Source organism: Schistocerca gregaria, chromosome X (genome assembly GCF_023897955.1).
Source record: "Schistocerca gregaria isolate iqSchGreg1 chromosome X, iqSchGreg1.2, whole genome shotgun sequence".
NCBI lineage: Eukaryota > Metazoa > Arthropoda > Insecta > Orthoptera > Acrididae > Schistocerca > Schistocerca gregaria.
In genome coordinates this window covers 160,362,633-160,386,549 of record NC_064931.1, presented here as the reverse complement: position 1 = coordinate 160,386,549, position 23,917 = coordinate 160,362,633, and the positions used below count along the sequence as shown (strand labels likewise).

The following is a 23,917-nucleotide window of genomic DNA, read 5'->3' as shown; positions in this document are numbered from 1 at the left end:
AAGAGTGCCCAACCGCCACAATATCGGTATAAAAAGGGGCACAGTGGAAGTTGTATCAAGTGCTCGTTACTTTGAAAAAATAAAAAATATTCCTTTAAAAATCAAGGGAAATCCAATATTATACCTCTTTTGGGAGAACACAGAAGGAACGCAAAGAGAATACTTGAGGTATATGCAAAAAGGCATACTGGCGGGATGTCAATTCAGCTGGTTGTACAAAAAACTGTTATTGGAAGAACGCAGGGGGGTAATGGGCCAGCCTGCAACAAATGGACTGAGACAGCTAGTGCTCGCAATCCAGGAGTTAGTTTCGAAACATCGGCTGGCCTGTACGTGTGTCTGATTTGACACGACTGAATTTTTTTCTCTGGAGTAAGATCAAATACGAAGTGTTTGCAGACGTTCTCACGACCCAAGAGGATTGAAAACATCGCACTGCTGATACGTGTGCAACGATATCAAAGGAATTTCTTCAGTTTCTCCTGAAGTACTGGTACCAGACTCTGGAACGTATACTGCGGTTAACGATCTTCCTTTTTAACATTCCATAAACAGAATTTTCTGTTCACAACCATTTTCTTCTTCGGTGACATTTTTGTTGCTGTTGTTGATCTAGTTAAGTTTAAAGGCATTTTTTTGCCCATTTCATGTTATTATTTAACAATATTCATACCCTGCTCTGCAAAAGTTGAGAAAGAAAATTATTTCGAGCAGTTAGTTCATGAGCCAACGCGGATAGTAAACGGTTGTGAAAACATACGCCGGCCGTGGTGGCCGTGCGGTTCTAGGCGCTCCAGTACGGAGCCGCGCTGCTGCTACGGTCGCAGGTTCGAATCCTGCTTCGGTCATGGACGTGTGTGCAGTCCTTACGTTAGTTAGGTTTAAGTAGTTCTAAGTTCTAGGGGACTAATGACCTCAGATGTTAAGTCCCATAGTGCTCAGAGCCATGTAAACCATTTTTTTTTTTTTTTTTTGAAAACACACCTGACCTCTTAGCAACAAATAATCCTGAGTTAATAACGTACATCAAGACCTATTCAGGGATTAGTGAACACAGAGTTGTCGTAGCGAGATATAATATTGTAATCCCAAATCCTCGAAAAATATACCTATTCAAAAAAGCAGATAAAAATTCACTTGACGTCTTCCTAAGAGACAATCTCGACTCATTCCAAATTAATAATATATAGACCAGATGTGGCTTAAATTCAAAGAAACAATACCGGCAGCAATTGAGAGATTTATACCAAATAAATTAACAGACGACGGAGGTGATCCTCCTTGGTACACAAAACGGGTTGTGTGTCTTTCATCATCACTGACTCGCGACGCGAGTCACCGAAGTGGCGTCAGCTAAAAAGGACTTGCAATTTCGTCGGCCGAACACTCCGCATGGGGTCTCCCGGCCAACAATGCCGTACGATCATTTCATTTCAGAACTCTGTTGCAGAAACAACGAAACAAACATGCCAAATTTAAACAGATGCAAAATCCCCAAGATTGGCTATCTTTTACAGAAGCTCGAAATTTAGCGCGAACTCCAATGCGAGATGCCTAACAGTTTACACAACGAAACTTTGTCTCGAAACCTGGCAGAAAATCCAAAGAGATTCTGGTCGTATGTGAATTATGTTAGAGGCAAGAAATAATCAAGGCCTTCTTTGCGCGATAGCAATGGAGATACTATCGAAGACAGTTCTGCCAAAGCAGAGTTACTAAACACTGCCTTCCGAAATGCCTTCACAAAAGAAGAAGAAGTAAATATTCCAGAATTCGAATCGAGAACAGCTACCAACATGAGTAACGTAGAAGTAAGTATCCTCGAAGTAGTGAAGCAACTAAAATCACTTAATAAACGCAAATCTTCTGGTCCAGACTGTATACCAATTGCGTTCCTTTCGGAGTATGCTGATTCATTAGCTCCATACATAACAATCATATACAATCGTTCGTTCGACGAAAGATCCGTACGCAAAGACTGGAAAGCTGCACAAGTCACACCAATATTAAGAAAGGAAGTAGGAGTAATCCACTAAATTACAGGCCCATCTTGTTAACGTCGATATGCAGCAGAATTTTAGAACATATATTGTGTTCGAACATTATGAATTATCTCGGAAAAAAACGGCCTGTTGACACACAGTCAACATGGGTTTAAAAAACATCGTTCCTGTGAAACACAACTAGCTCTTTATTCACATAAAGTGTTGAGTGCTATTGACAAGGGATTTCAGATCGATTCCGTATTTCTGGATTTCCGGAAGGCTTTGGACTCTGTACCACACAAGCGGCTCGTAGTGAAATTGCGTGCTTGTGGAATATCGTCTCAGTTCTGTGACTGGATGATTTCCTGTCAGGTGAGGTTGCAGATCTCTCAACAAGGTCAAACATTCCACAACGACAGTATCAACAAGCTTTTCTCTCTTTGGGGGAAATGTGTCCGCTGCGAGGGTGACAATGTTGAGAAATAAATATGTAGACAGGAAGAATAAAGATGAAGAACGTTAATAAATTGTGCCGGCCGGCGTAGCCGAGCGGTTCTAGGCGCTACAGTCTGGAACCGCACGACCGCTACAGTCGCAGGTTCGAATCCTGCCTAGGTCATGGATGTGTGTGATGTCCTTAGGTTAGTTAGGTTTAAGTAGTTCTAAGTTATAGGGGACTGATGACCCTAGAAGTTAAGTCACATAGTGCTCAGAGCCGTTTTTAATTGTGTTTTATTTTAAAAGCTTTTAGAGTTTTCACATAAAAAATTTGGAAGCATTACTTTTCAGCATGCCCTCATATTTCAGCATCATCCTGTTTTTATTGTGCTCTGTGAAAATGAATGAACTTAGTCTTGTTAATATTGGGGACAGACTATTTGAAGCAAACCAAGCTAGAGATTCTTTAAATATAGTGGCTGCAGTGCTCTCTTACAAGGAGACGGCACGACCGTGGGGTCGGGGATTTGTCCGAAATTTTGTGTAGTGAAAGAGGACCTCTAACACCCCACGTGGTTAAAATGTTAGGACTCAATACTCGGAAAATCCCGAGAAAAAGTTTCACCTCCCCCGTAGCACCATTAGGCCACCTATAGCCTATGATCTGAATCTGAATTGCGTCGACGATGCTCAGTAACCATCATGCAACGTTTACTTCTAGCGTTGCTCCTAGAACGTCCGTACTTCGTATGATGCTCCACCCACAAGCGCTGTATGAAGAATCGCCAAGGCGTAGCCCGCCTATGAGAGACATCACAGCGCGCGCTTAGCGCCGGTTGAACTGTCAATTACAAAGTTACTCCAGTCGAAAATACTGCACATTTTATTCATGGCGTAGAAATTTTTCACAATCAATGTCGTACATTCTCCTGTAAACGTGCACAATCTTTGCTAGAAATTTAACTTATTTCTTAACAGTGCTAAGGTTTCATATTTCATTTCTGTCTTGACCTGTAAATGAGGCTGTACATTACAGCTGCGCGTGGCTTTTATCGGTTAACTATGGTTTACACTAAATCTGGAAGCTCAGATATTTTACGCGCAACTCTTTCCTTGTTTTTGTTTGATACTCATTATAATAACCCTCCCTGGACATAATTTTCCGTATTTTATTTTTATTTTCTTTTATCTTTGTTCTGACACAGCGTACTGGTGTCAGCTGCAACGCTCAGTTTGAAAAGGCAGCACTGCCATTCGTCCGGATTTCAGCGCCCTCGGATGTTGTCAGTTTTAGCTGCCAAACAGAAGCGAACAGACTGAATGGTCTATTGTGCGCCATATTTACCGTGTGTTGCAACGAGGTGATGAGGTAGGCTTCAGCATCAGGTTTCCAGATCTAAATTTAATTCCTCAGGCGGCCACCAACTCGAAGATACGCCCGCTTTCTTTTTCAGCTATGCGATCTTAAAAATGGTGTATGTGGCGAGACGAGGAGTCCAAATTACCGCTTCACGAACGTCACCAAATGCTTCGAGCGAACCCACAAATTCGAAGGTGTAAGTTCTTTGTTGTCTATCTTGAGTTTGCTCTCATACGTTAGGATACTTAACGATCCACCTACAATAACTATGTACACGGTCTTCTAGGTAGCTACTTATCACATTTTTTTATTATTCGATATGACAAGAAAGAAACGATATTCCTCGTGTTAGTAAACAACTATTTGTTGTAGTGTATTAGGGCGATCTCTTTCCCGGTCTTGAACAGTATGCTTACACTCAGAAAAGCTTCAAAAATCGAGTAACTCAATAACAGTGGACAATAACTATACTACAGCAGTATTTTTGCACTCCCTGGAAGTCAGAATTTGGCGGGGCTCCTGCGTAGCCTCTCGGCAGACATAAAGAAATTTTGTGACTAGCGGAAAGAAGGAATAAGACTTGTGTGGACTGGTCCGACTTTCAAGGCACTCATCACTAACTGAACAAATTTGATATGTACACAAATGTGCGGCATCCTGACATATGAACCAGTTTCTTTTTTAAGCGAAACAAATGGCTCGATGAGCAGATCAATAAACATGTAATGATATAAAATTATATCAGAGCAAACCGTTTACATACCTGACACTGCCATGTGATGTATACTTACTGACAAAAATTTGTGTCAGGCCGGGAACTTGCTTACTACGATCAGTCACCTGAACCAATAGGAAAGCAACCAGTACAGAACCAAACTTTCTGTCAGGCCTGGAGGCATAGTCACAAGGAAACCCTTGACAGTGAGGTCCCATGTTCAGTCTTACGCAAGGCTCATTTGAAGCGTTGTGGTAACAATCATGATAGGAAAAATATTAGCAGCTAATGATCCACCTTTGCATCAAGACGGGCGACAGAAATTGAGTGACCGGGAGATGCAGAGATCAACCTTCTATAGGACGTATGTATTACACTTCACAAAATGGACATCGCCGACATTCATGAAATGTTCAAATCAAACCATTAACTTGCTCCATGAACAGCGAATGAAAAACGGCGCGCCACAATGATCACGAATTTCACACCATTAAGATCTAAGGTGAACTCTTTGGAAGTTACAAAAAGTGTAGAATGCTCGGCTAGGTATCAACTCTTAAAGAATGCCTATAAAATCATGTTGCTCTAACGGGATGATGAGAACTGATGGAATGTGATGGCATGAGAAACACGGTGTCGTGGAGCTCAGCGTGAAACCATAATATGTTTTATAGGCACGGAAAAAAACACCCAGAGGCTAAATTTGTCTAGTGGTTCCAGGTGGTGTGAACTGTAGTGTCACACAATTTTCAGGAGGGGTAGTTTGCTCTAAAGGAACACGATTTTTATACGAAGACCGGGAATCAAGCAAAAGCAAAATTATTTTCACCACCTATTGGCCAAAAGCAGTGCTCTCACCACAGCTGTAGTTCTCATAGGCCCATTTTCCACTCTTGCTTCCTGTGACGTAAATATTCCCTACTGCTCTTGCAATATCACGCACACGAGAAACAATTTTAGGGGGCAGTGCACCTCCAACTTCTCGCACCACAATAAATAACTTTCCAGCCAATTTATCTTCCAGATTAACAGTCGCCATAATTGTGTATGATGGTGTTATGGCATTGATGTCACTTGATCTTGAAACAAATCTCTTGGTGTCTCTAATTCCCAGGGTTCCTTACGTACGCATTTCCTCTTCAAATGCCGATTGATCGTAGTTGAAAAAAATTCCTTACTGAAAGATGGGATAAGTTTGTTTATCTCATCTACAAATTTTTGGGTCGATTCTGCAGTTTACTGTGCATCGTCAAGTTGATGCTTTGTTTGAAATTTCTTGATCATGCGTCTTCCAATGTTGGAGGTTATGTTACCATTCCCTTGAAATCTCTGTATTCTATGTTGGGCTCAATTTAATATGCATAACGAAGTACATCAGTAGCATGCAGAGCCTGTAAATTGTATCGAGCTTTCTTGAAACGCACAGACACAACTTTTTGTAACAAGTACACCTTGCCCCCTCTGAATATCCGCTGTTTCTCTTATGCACTACAAGGTCATATTGCCACGGACTTATTCGAAATCTGTTCTTTTTTTTTTAATATGCTGCGGATGATGTGCCATATACGTAATTATTTTTAGTACCCGCTCCTTGGACGATTTCCTTTAATATGTTTCGCTGAAGCTCGGTTTATAACTCACTCTCCGACAAGAATGATGAACTTTCACTTGCTAAGCACGTATCATCATTGTACTCCTCATGTACACTACTGGCCATTAAAATTGCTACACCAGGAAGATGACGTGCTACAGACGCAAAATTTAACCGACAGGAAGAATATGCTGTGATATGCAAATGATTAGTTGTTCAGAGCATTCACGCAAAGTTGGCGCCGATTTCTCATACACAAACTGCAGTTGACCGACGTTGCCTGGTGAAACGTTCTTGTGATGCCTCGTGTAAGGAAGAGAAACGCGTACCATCACGTTTCCCACTTTGATAAAGGTCGGATTGTAGCCTATCGTGATAGCCGTTTATCGTATCGCGACATTGCTGCTCGCGTTGGTCGAGATCCAATGACTGTTAGCAGAATATGGAATCGGTGGATTCAGGAGAGTAATACGGAACGCCGTGCTGGATCCCAACGGCCTCGTATCACTAGCAGTCGAGATGACATGCATCTTATGCGCATGGCTGTAACGGATCGTGCAGCCACGTCTCGATTCCCGAGTTAACAGATGGGGACGTTTGCAAGACAACAACCATCTGCACGGAGCATGGCTGCGGTTACCCTCGACGCTGCATCACAGACAGGAGCGCCTGCGATGGTGTACTCAAACACAAACCTGGGCACTGCACACCCACACCCCGACTGGTTTGCCGGGCTCCACCACACATCAGTTTCCGAGAGACTGCACTACAGCCGCCTTGCACAGTGTGCAGACCACATGTCACACTAATCCCTGAACACAGCGTCAGGTGGCAGCAACCCTTTGATCTTTGATATCGGAGAAATTCCTGTCTAAACAGATGCGCGCTCTCTCTCTCTCTCTCTCTCTCTCTCTCTCTCGTGGATACGTTCTGTCTTTGTGAACAAACGTACACTAAAGATGTTCCCACCCCCCCACCCCCACTCCCTTCCTACTCTTAACTCATGCAGACCTGAAGTTGGTAAGGTAGCGTCTGTCGTGTGTCACACTAACCACATGTTTGTCCTGAACGAAGTAGTGATTACCTGGTAAACCACCCCCGCCCCCGAGCTGTGAATGTCTTGGAAATATTCCCTCACTATAGCAGACTGATTGACTAATTAATTACATCGATACCCTTTGTGGGTCGCCAGTTTTTCCTTGCATCCTAGTGGTGGAGAGTAGGACTGGTATATTTGGTGGGATTTGATCCAGAACTGCCTGGTTTCCATATCCTACTGGATTTTATTTGACGTATCTCCTGTTGGTGGATACTCGCATAGATCATTTGGTACGAAGACCATTATATTGGTCCAGCTGCAAATTTCAAATTTCAGCTCAGTTGCATTCCATGTCCTTAATTTTCAGAAGGGGCTGCACAGTTGCGTGCTCACTGTACCAATACTGGAAACAATAAATTGATCAATCGGGAATTTGATACTCTGTGTGTGTTTTTTTTTTTTTTTTTTTTTTTTTTTTTTTTAAGCAACATGCATGTCCACTGGGCATTTCCAAAGGAACAGGCACTGTGATGACTACAGATGTTAACGATATACATTACATGTATTCGCAACTGCGAAAATGGACAACCGTCAGCTGTATAATGGAATGACGAGAATGAAAATTTGTGCCGGACTGGGTTACCGACATATGGAAGTTTGGGTGTGACCAAGAGTCGGGCTCAGATACCCTAATGCTAAAGTGGCCACTCACGATATGTGGGAAATCTGGGTTTGAGTCCTGATCCGGCCAAATTTTCATTGTTATCATTCCATTATACAGCTGAAGGTTCTCCATATTCGTAATTGCGAATAAATTTAATGTATATGTTCAAGAATCTGCTATTCTTCCATCCTCTGAAATGTGAAAACTGTTAGCCCTAGAGAAAAGTGGATAGGACCCTTTTTTTTGTAATAAATTTAATGCAGTTTAATTTTGTACTGGGAAACATTTCCACTAGGAGCAGCTGTTTTCGAGTTATTCTAGAAAAACATAAAAACTGACCTTTGACCTCCCACTCCAATGCTTACATTATACCTGTCAGTCTCTTTGGCATGTTGTTCAAGACACTCCCTCCTAGCACTGTGCAAAAATTTGCGGCTGAACTATTTCCCTAATTTTCCTTCGCTGACTGGATTATTATGTTCAATTCTATTACTATTGGCAAGCAAAGGACATCTAGCGACATATGGAGAAAGTTCATAATCCATCAGACAAGGAACACTTTGTAACAGTCCTGGAGAATGCTCAAAGATATTAACCTGAGGACGAGCACAGCTGATGTAAGTCCCATAGGACAGGCACGGAGAGGCTTTAACAACCTGACCAAGCTCTGCAGGCAATAACTGACCTTTTACTACTTACCTGCAAGTTGGTTGGTGGTACAGGCAGTACCACTGTGCATTTAATGCCACCACTGTCTGTGGTGGAACCGCTGACTTACATAGTTAGTAGTGTTGATCATCAAAGATACAAGAAATAGAAAAGGAATGGACGTTACTATGATCAGTCAAAGGCCTAGCATTCGTTTCATTTGACGTAGGCAAACTACAGAGAACTTGTAATTTCTTAGACTTTCCCGGCGATTTTGTGACATCTCCGAGCATAATAATGTCCGACTCAGACAGGTTGGCAGCAGAGTTAGAACACCTACAGCAAGTGTTTGCAGGCAACGGATACTCAGCAAGGGGCATCCGCAAGACGCTACATCCCTCCAGACGATCTGATACTAAGGGAGAACAACAAGAAGAAGAGACCAGGAGGGTAGCGTTTCTACCGTACGCAGGACCTATATACGCTAAGATCAGCAGAATACTGAAAAAAAAACACAATATCAAGAGTGTGTTCTGCACACCATACAAGAACAGGACGCTTCTTAGAATGGTTAAGGATGATCTGGGATTGAGAAAACCTGGTATCTACCATACACCATGTGAATGCGGTATGTCTTACATTGGCCAGACCACCAGGACCGTTGATATAAGATGTAAAGAGCACAAAAGGCATACAAGGCTCCGACGAGCCACTAAATCGGCAATAGCAGAACATTGCTTGGAACTTGAGCACACCATGAATTATGACAAAACCAGAATCTTATCGCAGACCCCCAGATTGTGGGACAGCGTCATCACTGAATCCATCGAAATAAAGATGACAGAGAATTTGATAAACCGGGAAGCTGGACACGAACTCAGCACGGCGTAGAACCCGGCTTTGGACCTATTACAAAAACAACAGAAGAAAACACAAGACCAGGAGAATGACAGGAGCGCTGGAGAAAGTAGGAATGGTTACCAAAGCAAACGCAGCCTGTCGACAGTGCTAGGAACGGGCCTGGCGGGTGCGGACCTGGTAGGGTACGCCATGAAACGGCCGCCACCGGGGGAAACAGCGGAAGCGGGCGCGGACGGAAAACGGAACATCTGGCGACCAACCGACACGGTCGCAGCGGGAGCGGACGGCGTAGGGAACGCCAGACACCGTCCAGGCATAAATACGGGACACGGTCAGCCTGTCATTCAGTCATAGGAAGTACCTGATGAAGACACCGAGGTACGACGTCGAAATATTGTGTTAGATAAACGCAGACCACCGGCAGTACACCTGACTCAGCAAGATGTTACAAAGAACTTAATTGAGATGGGCCCGAACCAGTGGGTCTCCCTACTCTCACAAGGAGGTAGAAACGGGTTTACCGAGGCAAAATACAGTGATGAGCTGTAGCATTATGACCACTGTCCACCGGGAGGCTGAATGCCGTCTGGCGGCTTTGCAGCCCATGACGCAGTAAGGAAAGTATAAAGGAAAATCAACATTCGTACGTCTACTGACATGAGTGACATTGAAAAAGGGCAGATTGTTACAACCTGGCACCTGGGAATGAACATCTCGTAAGCGGTGAAGCTTGTCGGCTTTTCGTGTGCAACGAGCAGGTGCCAACTTGTGCCTTTTAACACATAAGGCAGGTCCGCGAATTGGCTCCATGCATCACCAATGGAGTTACGTACTGGTCTGAAGGTGGTCTTTCTCAGCGCATCACACAACGTGGAATTTGGAGGCTTGCCACTCAGTAAAGCACAACAGGCAGATCTGATGACAGAGTATTTTGGCACAAAAGACCCCCCCCCCCCCCCTCTCCATGTTCCCATGCTGACCCGACGATGTTGTCTATTACGATTGCAGTGGGCATGGAATCACTGAGATTGGACAGTCGATAATGGAAACATGTTATCTGGTCGAATGAATTGGACTTCTTGTTACACCAGGTCGATGATCAAGTCCAGAGATGCACTCATCTAGGCAAATGGCTGCTCTAAACAGGCACTGCAACACGGGCACAGCTGGTAGTGCCAGTATTATGCTATGGGAGGGGTTCAGCTGGGCTTCTGTGGGCCTTGTAGAAGTAATCAAAGACACCATGACAGCTATAGACTATTTGACCATTATTACAGATCACACGCATCCCTTCATGTCTGAGGTCTTCATTGATGGTGATGACATTTTCCAGCAGCAAAAATGCCTGCACAAGAAGGCCAGAATCATTCTACAGTGGATGAAGAAGCATGATAGTGAACTCAATTTGACGTATTGTCCACCAAATTCGCTTAATCTCAACTCCATAGAACACATCAGCGACTCCACTGAGCACTAGCAAAGGGCCCACAACTACCAGCCCGTCATTTATGGGAATTGCGTGATTTGTGCATGTCGACCTTTGGTGCCCATTCCTACAGAACCCAGCACAGGACTGGTCGAATCACTGCTGTATTTCATTCCAAAGGTGGATCAACCTGCTATTAAGCATGTCGTGGTCATGTTTTGGCTAATCAGTGTAGTTAGATACAAGCTGTCACTTGGAGGCACGTTTCAGATCTCACGTAACAGGTAAAATCCGATTGTACGTAATTTCAAGTGGCCAAAATGGAAGTTATACAATAATCTCAAACACTCTGCGCGACATCTGTATGTTCTTATACGCCCAATAAATTGTTTGTGCCATAATTTTATCCAAATACAATGTAAATGCCTTTTTCGTATTACAAATGAAAGGTGACTGAGGTTTGTGTGTGATCTGGCTGTTCCGAATACCAGATACTTTTGCATCTCTGTCCATAATGATAGAAGACAAGAATTAGGCAGCTGCTGATTTTATTCTTTAATTTCTATTTCGAGTTGTGTATGTACATATTCTTTATTAATATCAAAAAACAGTATAAAGTGTACACAATGAGGCTGTATAGTGGCTTAGTTAGTGAAGTTAACACAAAAACATGTAATTTTTTTTTTTTTTTTTTTTTTTTTTTTTTTTTTTTTTTTTTTGCTGCAGTGGCACTGGCTGAAATGGCGTCGACTATAGTGATAACGAGGTAGCAGTACTGTTTTATGTCACCGTTCACACGTAGGTTAACAGAGCAGTCACAGGGTTCACGCAAGTAGCAGGAACAATACTATTAGCACCACAAGCAACATTAAAGAATAACGGCAGACTGCATAATAAATAAAAGCTTATGGTGCAACGACCTGGTGCAAATCTTTCAACTGGACACCACTTTGGTGATTTGCATGTTCCTGAGCCTATGGCACTCTGTGCTGCCAGGTGGTCACTGATTCAAGTAATAACTGGGCCCAACACTGCTTACCGTCACTTGTCAGGCGAGAACAGGTGTTTCAAACATGGCAAGTCCGTTACCTCGCAGACTGCATTCATGTATGGGAGTGACAGAACACTTAAACGAGAAAGGGTGGAAGCAATGCATTATGTAGTTTGTTGAAAGGGTTGTCTCAGAAATATTAGCAGTAGGAGGGCAACTGATAAGCAATAAGTATTAACTTTACTGCAACATTTGTGGCGCTTCTTGATTATTTCGAATTCGGTAGTTTCGTTTTTGTGACCTGTTACAATATATCGTTATTGCAAAATATTGTTCACAGACATAAGGAAGCCACAGTGAGTGGAAACTATCATCCCCGATATGAGAGGCTCTCCGATTCTTCGGTGATGAATTAACACTGATAGCAGTGATATCCATCAAAACAGAAATAAGGGGACACAGTCAGTGTGTAACAAGACAGTGACAACAATCTGAAGCTAAGAATGTAAACTTTTCACACTTGTTAATTCTCATATTCTCCTCAAGCCCAAGAATAACTTCAAAAATGTGTGTGAAATCTTACGGGACTTAACTGCTAAGGTCATCAGTCCCTAAGCTTACACACTACTTAACCTAAATTATCCTAAGGACAAACACACACATCCATGCCCGAGGGAGGACTCGAACCTCCGCCCGGACCACCCACACAGCAAGAATAACTGCTGGGTATATTTTTTTAATGAACTTTTTTGCCTGTAATAGTTGCTAAGACACCGAAACCAGAGAAAAATACTTATTTTTCTTTTTCAGAAAGATACAACTAGCGGTACCATACATTATACCTTGGGTCTAAACAACAGGCTTTGAAAGTAAATAAAAGTGAAATCTGTACATATTATCATTATCTGACAAAATTCCCACATCACATAAAAAGGAAAGCGCATTAAACAATACAAAAATATTTTGACAGTAACAGGTAAAAATAATTCGAATCAACAACAGTAGTAGCAAAAATTATGTGGGGCATACAAGTCTATAGACGCCTAGTTTTTTCAAGTCAGAAGCTGTCTTTCACGCTATATTTACAACAAACTAAGCTAATACAGTCTCTTATCATCAGACAGATGTTCTGTAAAGTCGTATGTTCTACCGCGCGCAACTCAAGGGCGCCTGTATGATATACTGTAACGTCAAACGTTGAAATTATTTCTGTGAGCTCAAGGTTCCTATTTCTACATCTACATGACTACTCTGAAATTCACATTTAAGTGCTTGGCAGAGGGTTCATCGAACCACAATCATACCATCACTCTACTATTCCACTCCCTAACAGCGCGCGTGAAAAACGAACACCTAAACCTTTCTGTTCCAGCTCTGATTTCTCTTATTTTATTTTGATGATCATTCCTACCTATGTAGGTTGGGCTCAACAAAATATTTTCGCATTCGGAAGAGAAAGTTGGTGACTGAAATTTCGTAAAAAGATCTCGCCGCGACGAAAACGTCTTTGCTGTAAAGACTTCCATCCCAATTCGCGTATCGTATCTGCCACACTCTCTCCCCTATTAGGTGATAATACAAAACGAGCTGCCCTTTTCTGCACCCTTTCGATGTCCTCCGTCAATCCCACCTGGTAAAGATCCCACACCGCACAGCAATATTCTAACAGAGGACGAACGAGTGTAGTGTAAGCTGTCTCTTTAGTATATTTGTTGCATCTTCTAAGTGTTCTGCCAATGAAACGCAACGTTTGGCTCGCCTTCCCCACAATATTATTTATGTGGTCTTTCCAACTGAAGTTGTTCGTAATTTTAACACCCAGGTACTTAGTTGAATTGACAGCCTTGAGAATTGTACTATTTATCGAGTAATCGAATTCCAACGGATTTCTTTTGGAACTCATGTGGATTAAGAAACTGTTTTTTTTTTACCACTATTTAATAAGTAATCATTTTTCCCTTATGTAGATTAGTACTGTTCTGAATTACAGACTTAACAATTTTATATTACGACACTTGGTTGCACAGGTATATATATGTATATCGAAATTTATATTTACAGCCGGCCGGAGTGGCCTAGCGGTTCTAGGCGCTTCCGTCTGGAACCGCGCGACTGCTACGGTCGCAAGTTCGAATCCTGCCTCGGGCATGGATGTGTGTGATGTCCTTAGGTTAGTTAGGTTTAAGTAGTTCTAAGTTCTAGGAGACTGATAACCTCAGATGTTAACTCCCATAGTGCTCAGAGCCATTTGAACCATTTTTACATTTGTGCAGCATATTGCACACGGTGGATCCACTTGTTTTTGGAGCTACTGTCCTGGCAGTGACAGTAAATCTTCGGATTAGGGCAGAACGGCGACGAAAACGAAAAGTCAGACGTTGTTGGGTTATACCCTGGCGGAAAAGAAGGGACGAAAGCAAGGGAATATATTCACTGTTAATAAAAGAACTGAAGTTCAAAGGTCCGCAAGAATTTCGGAACTTCGTTAGGATGGACATGGCCTGTTTCGAGAAGCTGCTGTATATGACAGAAGATGGAATCAGAATGTGTGACACAGTCATGAGGGAGGCTATCTCACCTTCTCGAAGGTAAGAATTATATGTTTATACGTTTTGTGATCATACCAGCCAAGATTACTGATAAAATACAGGTAAACGCCCTGTTATGTTGCAGGCTGGTTGTAACATTACGGTTCCTGGCGAATGGGGAATCTTTTAAAAGTCTGGCTTTTAGAATAGCACAGCCTACCATTTCAAAAGTAGTTGTGGATGTATGTACTGCAATTTGCAGCACTTTAACGGACCAACACTTAAAGGGGTACCCGTATTATTTTTCCAAGTTTTGAGTATACGGTATATAAGAGCTACTCAGAGTTTTTTCACTCCTCGTCTATCGCACTGGGCGGAACTGCAAGGACTTGTCGCCTATCACTGCCAGTTTCTCTTCTCTGGCATGCTGAAATAAACAACCGAAGCAATCAAAACAAACATGAACTTTCGTAAGCTAAGGCATTACGAAACAAATCGAAAATCACCGTGTGGCGTTATATGCATATTACTCGGAAAGAAACGACTGCCGACGTATCGTATTGCGATACAGCGAGGCACATGTACACCTTTCTTCGCTGTATGCCTGAATTATGGAACTTAACGCCTCTTTCATTTCTAGAATACGAAGCTATAAACAGAAAAAATCCTTTCACAAACAGCTAGCATAAAAGAGTGTGCTACAAAAAAAAGGTGCTTTTCTGCATTTATGAAACCTGCTTACTGAAAAACAAATACGGAAGATCCCAAACGCGAAAAATCACAACACGAAAATCTGAAATTAGCCACTAGCCGCCTAACAATAACCAAACAACAAGCAGAAAGCACTGTGAAACACCCTTCTGCGCATGCGCGAGTTACCGCTGCTTACTGCCCATGCGCGGATTTTCGCCGGCACGGTAACTCAGCGTGTTCGTTCAGAGGATTAACTGCCCTCTAAAAAAAAATTAATGGATCAACGACGAACTGAAACGGGTATCTTACGACGTCCGCCCCGAGCAGATACAACGAACAAAATGAGATGAAAAAAGGGCAATTTAGAACTGCTTTAATGTGGCGCGCGGATAATGTGTGCGCTAATTTTCGTAGTTTCACCCGTTCTACCGCTAGATGACTGTCGCGCTATACCAGTACCGTTCGCGGTGGATCGTCGTGTAATACCCGCTTAATACTGCACATTGCTCTAGACACTTACTCGTTTCTTAGTATTTTTATAGCTTACAAATGAACAACATTCCTTTAGTTTTTGATAGTTTCTTTGTTTTCAAACAAAGCAACTCAAAAAACGCACAAAATAGTTACAATAAGAAAGGAAAGCAACTCTGTGTGCATCTACAAAATAGAAACTGTACCTGTAACTTGTGGCTCGTAGTAGATACGCGCAACCAGTAGTTTCAAAGGCTCCTGGCGGAAGGGCAGCTAATCTGAAATGTTGAACAATAGGCTTGAACACTTTCAAAGTCATATAGCAATAACGGATTCAAGTGTGCCGCGCGGATTAAATCATCATCATCATCATCATCACCAACAAGGCATTACTGATATCAACTCCATATGATTTTCGAATAAAGTACAGTATGTATTATACTTCACTGTCATTTATTCACGCATTATATAAGGGATTTTTTGAAATGTCCCATAATCTTAAAGGGGGCACTGTGGGAAAAATAGGGAAAAAGTTCTATAAACACTAATACGAAGAAAAGTAGCTGTTTTAACATTGGCTACATACACCACTTTGCCATGGTTTAGTCAGAGCCGCTAATCCACTGACACGTGTCATGCACATCGAACGACATCAAGACCGCGTATCATCGGGGTAAAGAATAGTGGGTTGTTCCAGACAACAACCAGGGATCGCGATAGACCTCGCCAAGTGGGCGAGCAGTCGAGTAGATTAGATATGAACCACGCTCCTGCGTGCAATACATTCTACTATTTAATGCTAAAAATCCGCAGTTCACAGCTTGTATTTTATTTACGGTTGAGACGTGACACACACAGACTGGTATAATAAATTAACATCAGTAACCACCTGTGGTCAGATCCAAATTCTGGACCGATCATGGAAGCAAGGCTTAGCTTTGGTATCAGTGTGTGCGTTCTCACGCGCGCGCCTTACACTTTCGCGGACAAATTAACTAGTTCTCTTAATCATCAGTATCTCCACAATTTTCCTGCGCTACTGCAGAACATTGCCCGTCAAGAAACATATCGTATCTTGTTTACGCAAGACGAGGAAAGCACATTTTTTATGCCTCGTACGACAGTACTAACACAAACTCCTAATTCGTGATGTACTGGTCAAGGTGGTCTTCTTCTAGCATGGCCTGACCTTAATCAATTAGATGTCTGGTCATGGAGACAATTTAAATGTATTGGTCTGTTCCACAGCACACGTGTGTGCCATGCATGTAAGCAAACTCAAGTGGAGCTAGGTGTGATTGATTCTGAGGTGAACTATGTGTATGAATGAGTGGCAGTCACATTCAGCACAACCATAATGTCAACAGACATATAGTTACCACAGGAAAGACTGGCCCATCTCTCAACAAGTATTTGTTTCCGAACATATGTTTAAAAGACTTATTTTTTACTATTTTCGAGCCATACTGTCCCGTGTAAGAACCGCCAGGTTAGCCGAGAGCACTAATACGCTGCTTCCTGGACTCTGGTAGGCCCGACGGCCGCGGATCGAATCTGCCCGGCGGATTAACGACGAAGGGCCGGTGTGCCGGCCAGCCTGGATGTGGTTTTTAGGCGGTTTTCCACAGCCCCCTATGTGAATACCAGGCTGTTCCCCACGTTCCGCCTCAGTTACACGACTCGCAGACATTTGAAATACGTTCGTACTATTTCACGATTTACACTAGATGCAGGCAGCTGGGGTACACTACTTCCGTCCCGGAGGTACGTGGTGGTGACAGGAAGGGCATCCGGCCACCCTCTGAAAATAACAACGCCAAACTCCAAAGTAACAACCCAGACCTGGCAGTAGATGGAGTGGGATCCAGATACGACGACTATCCCTGTAAAATATGCGACACTATTCCTCATCACAACTAAGAAATTAGCAAGCGACGTTCGATAAACAATGGGATTTCTTCGTCAACAACTGTGTGCAATGGGATTAGATAATTAAACAAATATTAAATATCATTCAAAAAGCTAGGCTGGATAACTAAAGAAGACTCCAATAAATTCTTCTTTAAATATATGATTGAAAACAATAATTCTTCGTCTACGCTAAAACCGATGAAGAAGATGAAAAATCGGATTTAGAGATAAAATACGTCGCATGCGATTTCAGTCCCTGGGAATGCCTGAATGAAGTTGCATGAGTCAAAAGGGACGGAAATCGAATTCATCTATTACTGCAATGCAAGCGAACGAAGAAAATAAAAAAAAAAGATGTGGTCATCTATTCAATGTCCAAGAAGCTACAAACCGACACCTCACTTGTCCAAAACGCCAGATGAGTCAGATATGAGGAATGCGGGCGTCGTACTGCGGGATAATGTGATAGTAAGCTAAACCATACTCGCCTGCACCTCAACACCCACACATCAGGTCATAGAAGAGGTACCCCCGAAACAATAGTAATTAGAGATTGTCAAAACTTGAAATCTTAACGGAATTAGAATACCTAAACGTCTTCCACAGCAATGGGTTCACTGACATGCAAAATTATCGCACTCACAACCCTGGAGCGATGGGTCATGAAAACGCAAATGAGGGATGGCTGAAAAGCCTTCCTCCTACTATCTAGTGCTTTTTCGGGCATTTTATACTTCATGATAGGAAAGCATCAAGTGTAATGCATCCTAAATTAGACCGAAAAGGGCAACGTAAATGAGTCCTCGGCTTCCGCGAATAGAGAATTTATCAGATTCTTAACCAGTGTGGTCTGTTGCATGACAGTCGGGTAGAACAAAGGCAGGAGATGACACACGAGTTTGGGGCAATCTAGCACGTCCCTGGTTGCAGGGCTGTGTTCGGCGTTTGGACAAACAGCGATTAACAACCAAACGAATATACTGATAACTGTCAATTGAGATCACGGTCACAGAAACATTAACCAGACTTGGTATAGCATAGCTGTAAAGCGGTAAAGCTTGAATCTTCGCCGTCCATTTGCTTAAAGTGCGTTGTCCACGGTGCGACTGTTACCTGTGACTGTGGCTGGCTATTCCCGTCCTTTCGCGCTCAGGTATACGGTGACCATACTGCTTTCCAAAGCGCGGCCCCACCAGCAATGGCAGTCGGCAACGGGATGGGCAGAATCACGGTCGGATTGGACTTCATTTTCAACTACATAGGTATTTTACTCCAAGAGGAGGACTACACGTTAATGTTATTGTGCCTTCTCATCAGGAGGAAGAGGAAAAAGGAGGAGGAGAAATGGAAATGCCGTGTGGCTAGGGCCTCCCGTCAGGTAGACCGGTCGCCTGGTGCAAGTCTTTCGAGTTGACGTCACTTCGGCGACTTCCGTGTCGATGGGGATGAAATAATGATAAGGACAACACAACACCCAGTCCTTGAGCGGAGAAAATCTCCGACCCAGCCAGGAATCGAACCCGGGCCGTTAGGTATGACATTCCGTCGCGCTGACCACTCAGTTACCAGGGAAGGGGGAGGAAGAGGAGTATTTTTGTAGCACGTAACTGTGAGGGTTGTTATAACATTTTGACTAACAGGCCATCTTCTAAATAATACAAAATTCAGACTTTGATATTTAAAATAATCAGTTTCAACATGGTACGCAACTTACAGAAAGTGATATACGAGAAAAAAACGTGCAAATGTTTCAAGAAACCCATCAGTACAGCTGAAAAACTTGTAGTGACGCTAATTTTCTTCACTATTATACTCATTTTTGTGTAAAATATGGGAAAGAAAATTTCCTCTCTGTCACAGTTGTGATTGTGTAACATTTCATATCTTTCTTACACGTCATGGAACGTTACGTGATTCATTTCTTAGTAAGCAAGAATGATTTCAAATGGTGATTAAATCTATCCACGTTAGATACTGTTATATTTTACGTTTAAGCAGAGAAAAAAGTAAAGCGTTTTGAAGATAGCTATTTATTGACACTCTTGCATACTATTTAGTTTGGCTCAGTACCGAACCACTGCGAGATGTCCATATTTACCCTCCCGCTATTGATAGGTTTGCAGAAACGAAGACAAAAAGCAGTTAATATAAATCCATTAAAATGCCTAGGTGCTTTCTTAACAAACTTACAAAAATGTATTAAAAATTAAACACTTTAATTTTATATTCAAAGGAAATACATCATGCTCCCAAGATCACCAGACTCAAATAACATCGGTCGGTTGTGACATACTCCTAAGCGCCTCATTTTCGAGTTTTAAGTTATGTACATCACTAAATTTCACATGCTTTTTTTCTATTTTTGGAGTCAAGTAAAATAAAGTGAAACCGGATTTATTCGTTGTCACCTCTACTTTTTTGCACTTCTTCGAGTTTGCATGCAAAGTTACCCCGCTAAGACTTTTCCATATAGACGTTGTAGTATTTTTACTGCTCCACAGTCATTTTTGTCGCACATCGTTCTACGACACAAGCAGAACACAGAAGCCGCCGTACTGCATGGCGTTAAACATCTTATTTGGGTGGTTTTCTTTCTCACACAGTACATATCATTAATAAATACGGTTTCAAAGATCATCAAATTAAGGATATCTCGAAAACGTGTCGCCTTAGCTACAATTTTTTATAATAAAATGACAGGAAACGGCTTCCAGTAGTTGGTGCTTTTAGTGTTACAACTTTTGTACTATGAAGATTTCAATGGTGCGAGACACACCGATGATCTATCAAAAGCGCATATTGTAGGTACAATTTGAATATTAAACATCAAATAATGACATTTGTAGATACAGTCTTTAGGCAAGTGTATGCCATATACGGAAGTCTGGCTGCTATTTCGAAGCTGTTCCAAAGCAGATAGCGTCTTTAGTTGTGAAGAGAAAGGTACTGGGTTCGCGTCCACCTCCTTCAAACTGTTTTTCCTCTTTTATTTCCTAAAAGATTCTACGTCTTTGTTATTCATTTATTTACTACAAATATTGTATTTGTTGTAATTCTTGTTCGAAAGGCCAAAGACAGAACGTTTCCCCACTGGCCAAAACACTTAACGTGACTGCCAGTCGATATCTGAAAGAAAACGCTAATTACACCTGGAAGTTTTTGCTACTATGAAAGTTCTATAACAAATATATCGTATCTGTCTCTGGGTTTATAGACTGGTTCACGTTTGTATCTCGCCGGTAAATATCTTTAACAATCATGGTGAGCAGCTCGAAAAAGATCTCCTCTTCCATTCCAATGAAAATATGGAAACAACCTTGACCTTGAGATCTATGTGATGAAGTACGTTATTTCACAGTGTTTGTAGTCAGTTGCAACCTCGAGAACATGCATATCGCATGCGCAAACTGACTTAGACACCATACCCTACATATATTCAATTTAAAACCGAAAACAGGATGACAATTCAATAGAGTTAACGAATAAATTCTAATAGTATGTATCTCAGATCATTGTGCAGCGTTATGTACTGTTCCTCTACCAGCAATTCGCTGTTCGTCATCGACGATTTCAGAATCTTCTTCGCGAGTTTCTCCGCTCTTCTTCGACCATCGCTAACAGAGTTAACGCAGTTATTTTACGCGCGTCCGTTTTCGTAAAGAACTTGTGTGGTTTGCGAGCCAAAGAAACCCGACAACGGATAACGGCGGGCGCAAATCACGTTAACCGACTCGTCCCGTGTTGCTAACAGCGCTTCTCTCGTTGGGTTGGCTGTCCAGTTCACATCAACGTTAGCCCTCTCGTCCGGTGTAAGGACGGCTTAATCCACGTGATTGTAGCCGACTCCGAAATATACCCTCTTCAGCCCTTGTCGCCAGCGCCGGGACGGACCCGACTTCACCGACCTTCAGTCTGCCTTCAGAACAGGTCTGTCAGTCTAGTGGAAGCGTTGTCAGGCATGTTGCTATTGTACCGGGTGATCAAAAAGTCAGTATAAATTTGAGAACTGAATAAATCACGGAATAATGTAGATACAGAGGTACAAATTGACACACATGCTTGGAAAGACATGGGGTTTTACTAGAACCAAAAAAACACAAGCGTTCAAAAAATGTTCGACAGATGGCGATTCATCTGATCACAATAGCAAAAATTAGCATAACAAGGTAAGACAAAGCAAAGATGATGTTCTTTACAGGAAATGCTCAATATGTCCACTGTCATTCCTCAACAACAGCTGTAGTCGAGGAATAATGTTGTGACCAGCACTGTAAAGCATGTCCGGAGTTATGGTGACACATTGGCGTCGGATGTTGTCTTTCAGCTTCCCTAGAGGTCGGTCGATCACGATACACTTGCGACTTTAGGTAACCCCAAAGCCAATAATCGCACGGACTGAGGTCTGGGGACCTGGGAAGCCAAGCATGACGAAAGTGGCGGCTGAGCACACGATCACCACCACAAACGACGCGCGCAAGAGATCTTTCACGCGTCTAGCAATATGGGGTGGAGGGCCTTCCTGCATTTTGGTTCTAATAAAACCCCGTGTCATTCCAAGCATGTGTGTCAATTTTCACCTCCCTATCTACATTATTCCGTGGTTTATTAATTTTTCAAATTTATACTGACTTTTGGATCACCCGGTAGATATCGATCCGGCCTATGCCGAGGATTTGCTCTGGAATGACTCTATACTCGATGTTATTCATATTAGGTAACGGAAATGATCAACACTACGGGTGCATCTCACTATTTTGCTGTGTCTTACAATTCGCCAACTCACTGGCATCCACCAACAGAACAACAGAGCAGTTCATTTTTATAGTGTAGTTTCCAACTTCTGTGCATGCAAAAATGATGAATTCATCAGAAAACAAAAGATGGTGTCTTTCCATTCCGGAGAAGATAAACACAACTGAAGAAGTGTAAAGGAATCCTAGTGAACCTAAAGTGAGCACTGCAAAGCGTCTTAAACATGCAGCCAATGTGCCTATTTCACGCAAAATACTAAAATAAAAAGCTTTAAAATTCGCAAAGAGATTATATGTTAATATTTTCGTGATCCTTGTGAGTGGTTATCCGGTTCAAAATAAGATGTGGTATTACTGCCCGCAGAGTTCGTGAGGTGGTCAACTGCGCGCATAATGTCACTACAGAATGCTGCAAACAGTTAAAAGTTAACCACAAAATGACAGTCTGAAAGACTTGACGCCGGGTAACGTTGTGAAAATTCCACAATATTTCGTCGGACCAGCTGTCCGACATCTTCAGGTAGTCGAAGCTTGCTGGTGGCTAGGTACGACTGACGGTATCCGCACGTATACAGAACGCGCGAGCGAAGTATGTGCAGGCGCGGAAATCACGCATGTGCAATGATTTGCAGATAGATGGTGCCATACTCAAACGCCCTAGGCGCGTTTGCTTGCCGTAGACGCTGAATCACAAGGTTACATCTGCTTTTCATCTTACCAAAACACACAAAAAAAGGTAAAGTACCATCTGTTTCCACTTCCACTGCGAAGTTTATATTCGGATGAAGTGAATTTGAATTCTGAAGAACCGTATATAGAGTATCAAGTCCATGAGGCCACACCACAAATGTATTATCCACATACCGCAGACAATAAGAGTGTTTGAGAGTGGCTGACTGAGTGCTTTTTCTTCAAAGTCCTCCATAAAATAATTGGCCACTACAGGAGACAGAGGGCTTCCCATGGCGACACCGTCCACTTGTTCAAAATATTGGTCATGAAATCGGAAGTGTGTTGAAAGAAGCGTATGTTTGAATAATGCCACTATGTCCTCCACAAACTTTTTGCTAATGAATTCTAAAGAGTCCAACAAGCGACATTTGTAAATAGACAACATCAAATCTTACTAAGAGATCTGACGACCGCAATGTAAGAGTTTTCAAGTGACCTATGAAATCCTGAGAGTTTCGAATATGATGGTCGCACTTGCCTACGGGAGGTTCTAATAGTGAAATCAGATATTTAGTACGTGCTCCTATGTTATTTACACTACTGGCCATTAAAACTGCTACACCAAGAAGAAAAGCAGATGATAAACGAGTACTCATTGAACAAACAAATCATACTAGAACTGACATGTGATTGCATTTTCACGCAATTTGGGTTCACAGATCCTGAGAAATCAGTACCCAGAACAACCACCTCTGGCCGTAATAATGGCCTTTATACGCCTGCGCATTGAGTCAACAAGAGCTTGGATGGCGTGCACAGGTACAACTGCCCATGCAGCTTCAACACAATACCACAGTTCATTGTGGCGTATTGTGACGAGCCAGTTGCTCGGCCACCATTGACCAGACGTTTTGAATTGGTGAGAGATCTGGAGAATGTGCTGGCCAGGGAAGCAGTCGAACATTTTCTGCATCCAGAAAGGCCCGTACAGGACTTGCAACGTGCAGTCGTGCATTATCCTGCTGAAATGTAGAGTTTCGCAGGGATCGAATGCAGGGTAGAGCCACGGGTCGTAACACATCTGAAATGTAACGTCCACTGTTCAAAGTGCCGTCAATGCGAACAAGAGGTGACAGAGACGTGTAACCAATGGCACCCCATACCATCACGCCG

General features: G+C 42.5%; 1 protein-coding gene across 3 annotated transcripts in view; it reads right to left on the bottom strand.

Moving 5' to 3' along the window:
- The window catches only part of LOC126298395 (ligand of Numb protein X 2-like), a 524,161-nt gene that overhangs the window by 459,439 nt on the left and 40,805 nt on the right, over positions 1–23,917 (bottom strand). Inside the window, exon 2 of one of the 3 annotated variants that reach the window (XM_049989703.1) lies at positions 15,617–15,688. The exons of the other annotated variants lie outside the window; for them this stretch is intronic. The gene's annotated coding sequence lies outside the window, so the exon portion shown is untranslated. The remainder of the gene's footprint in view (positions 1–15,616; positions 15,689–23,917) is intronic. 3 annotated transcript variants of the gene reach the window in all.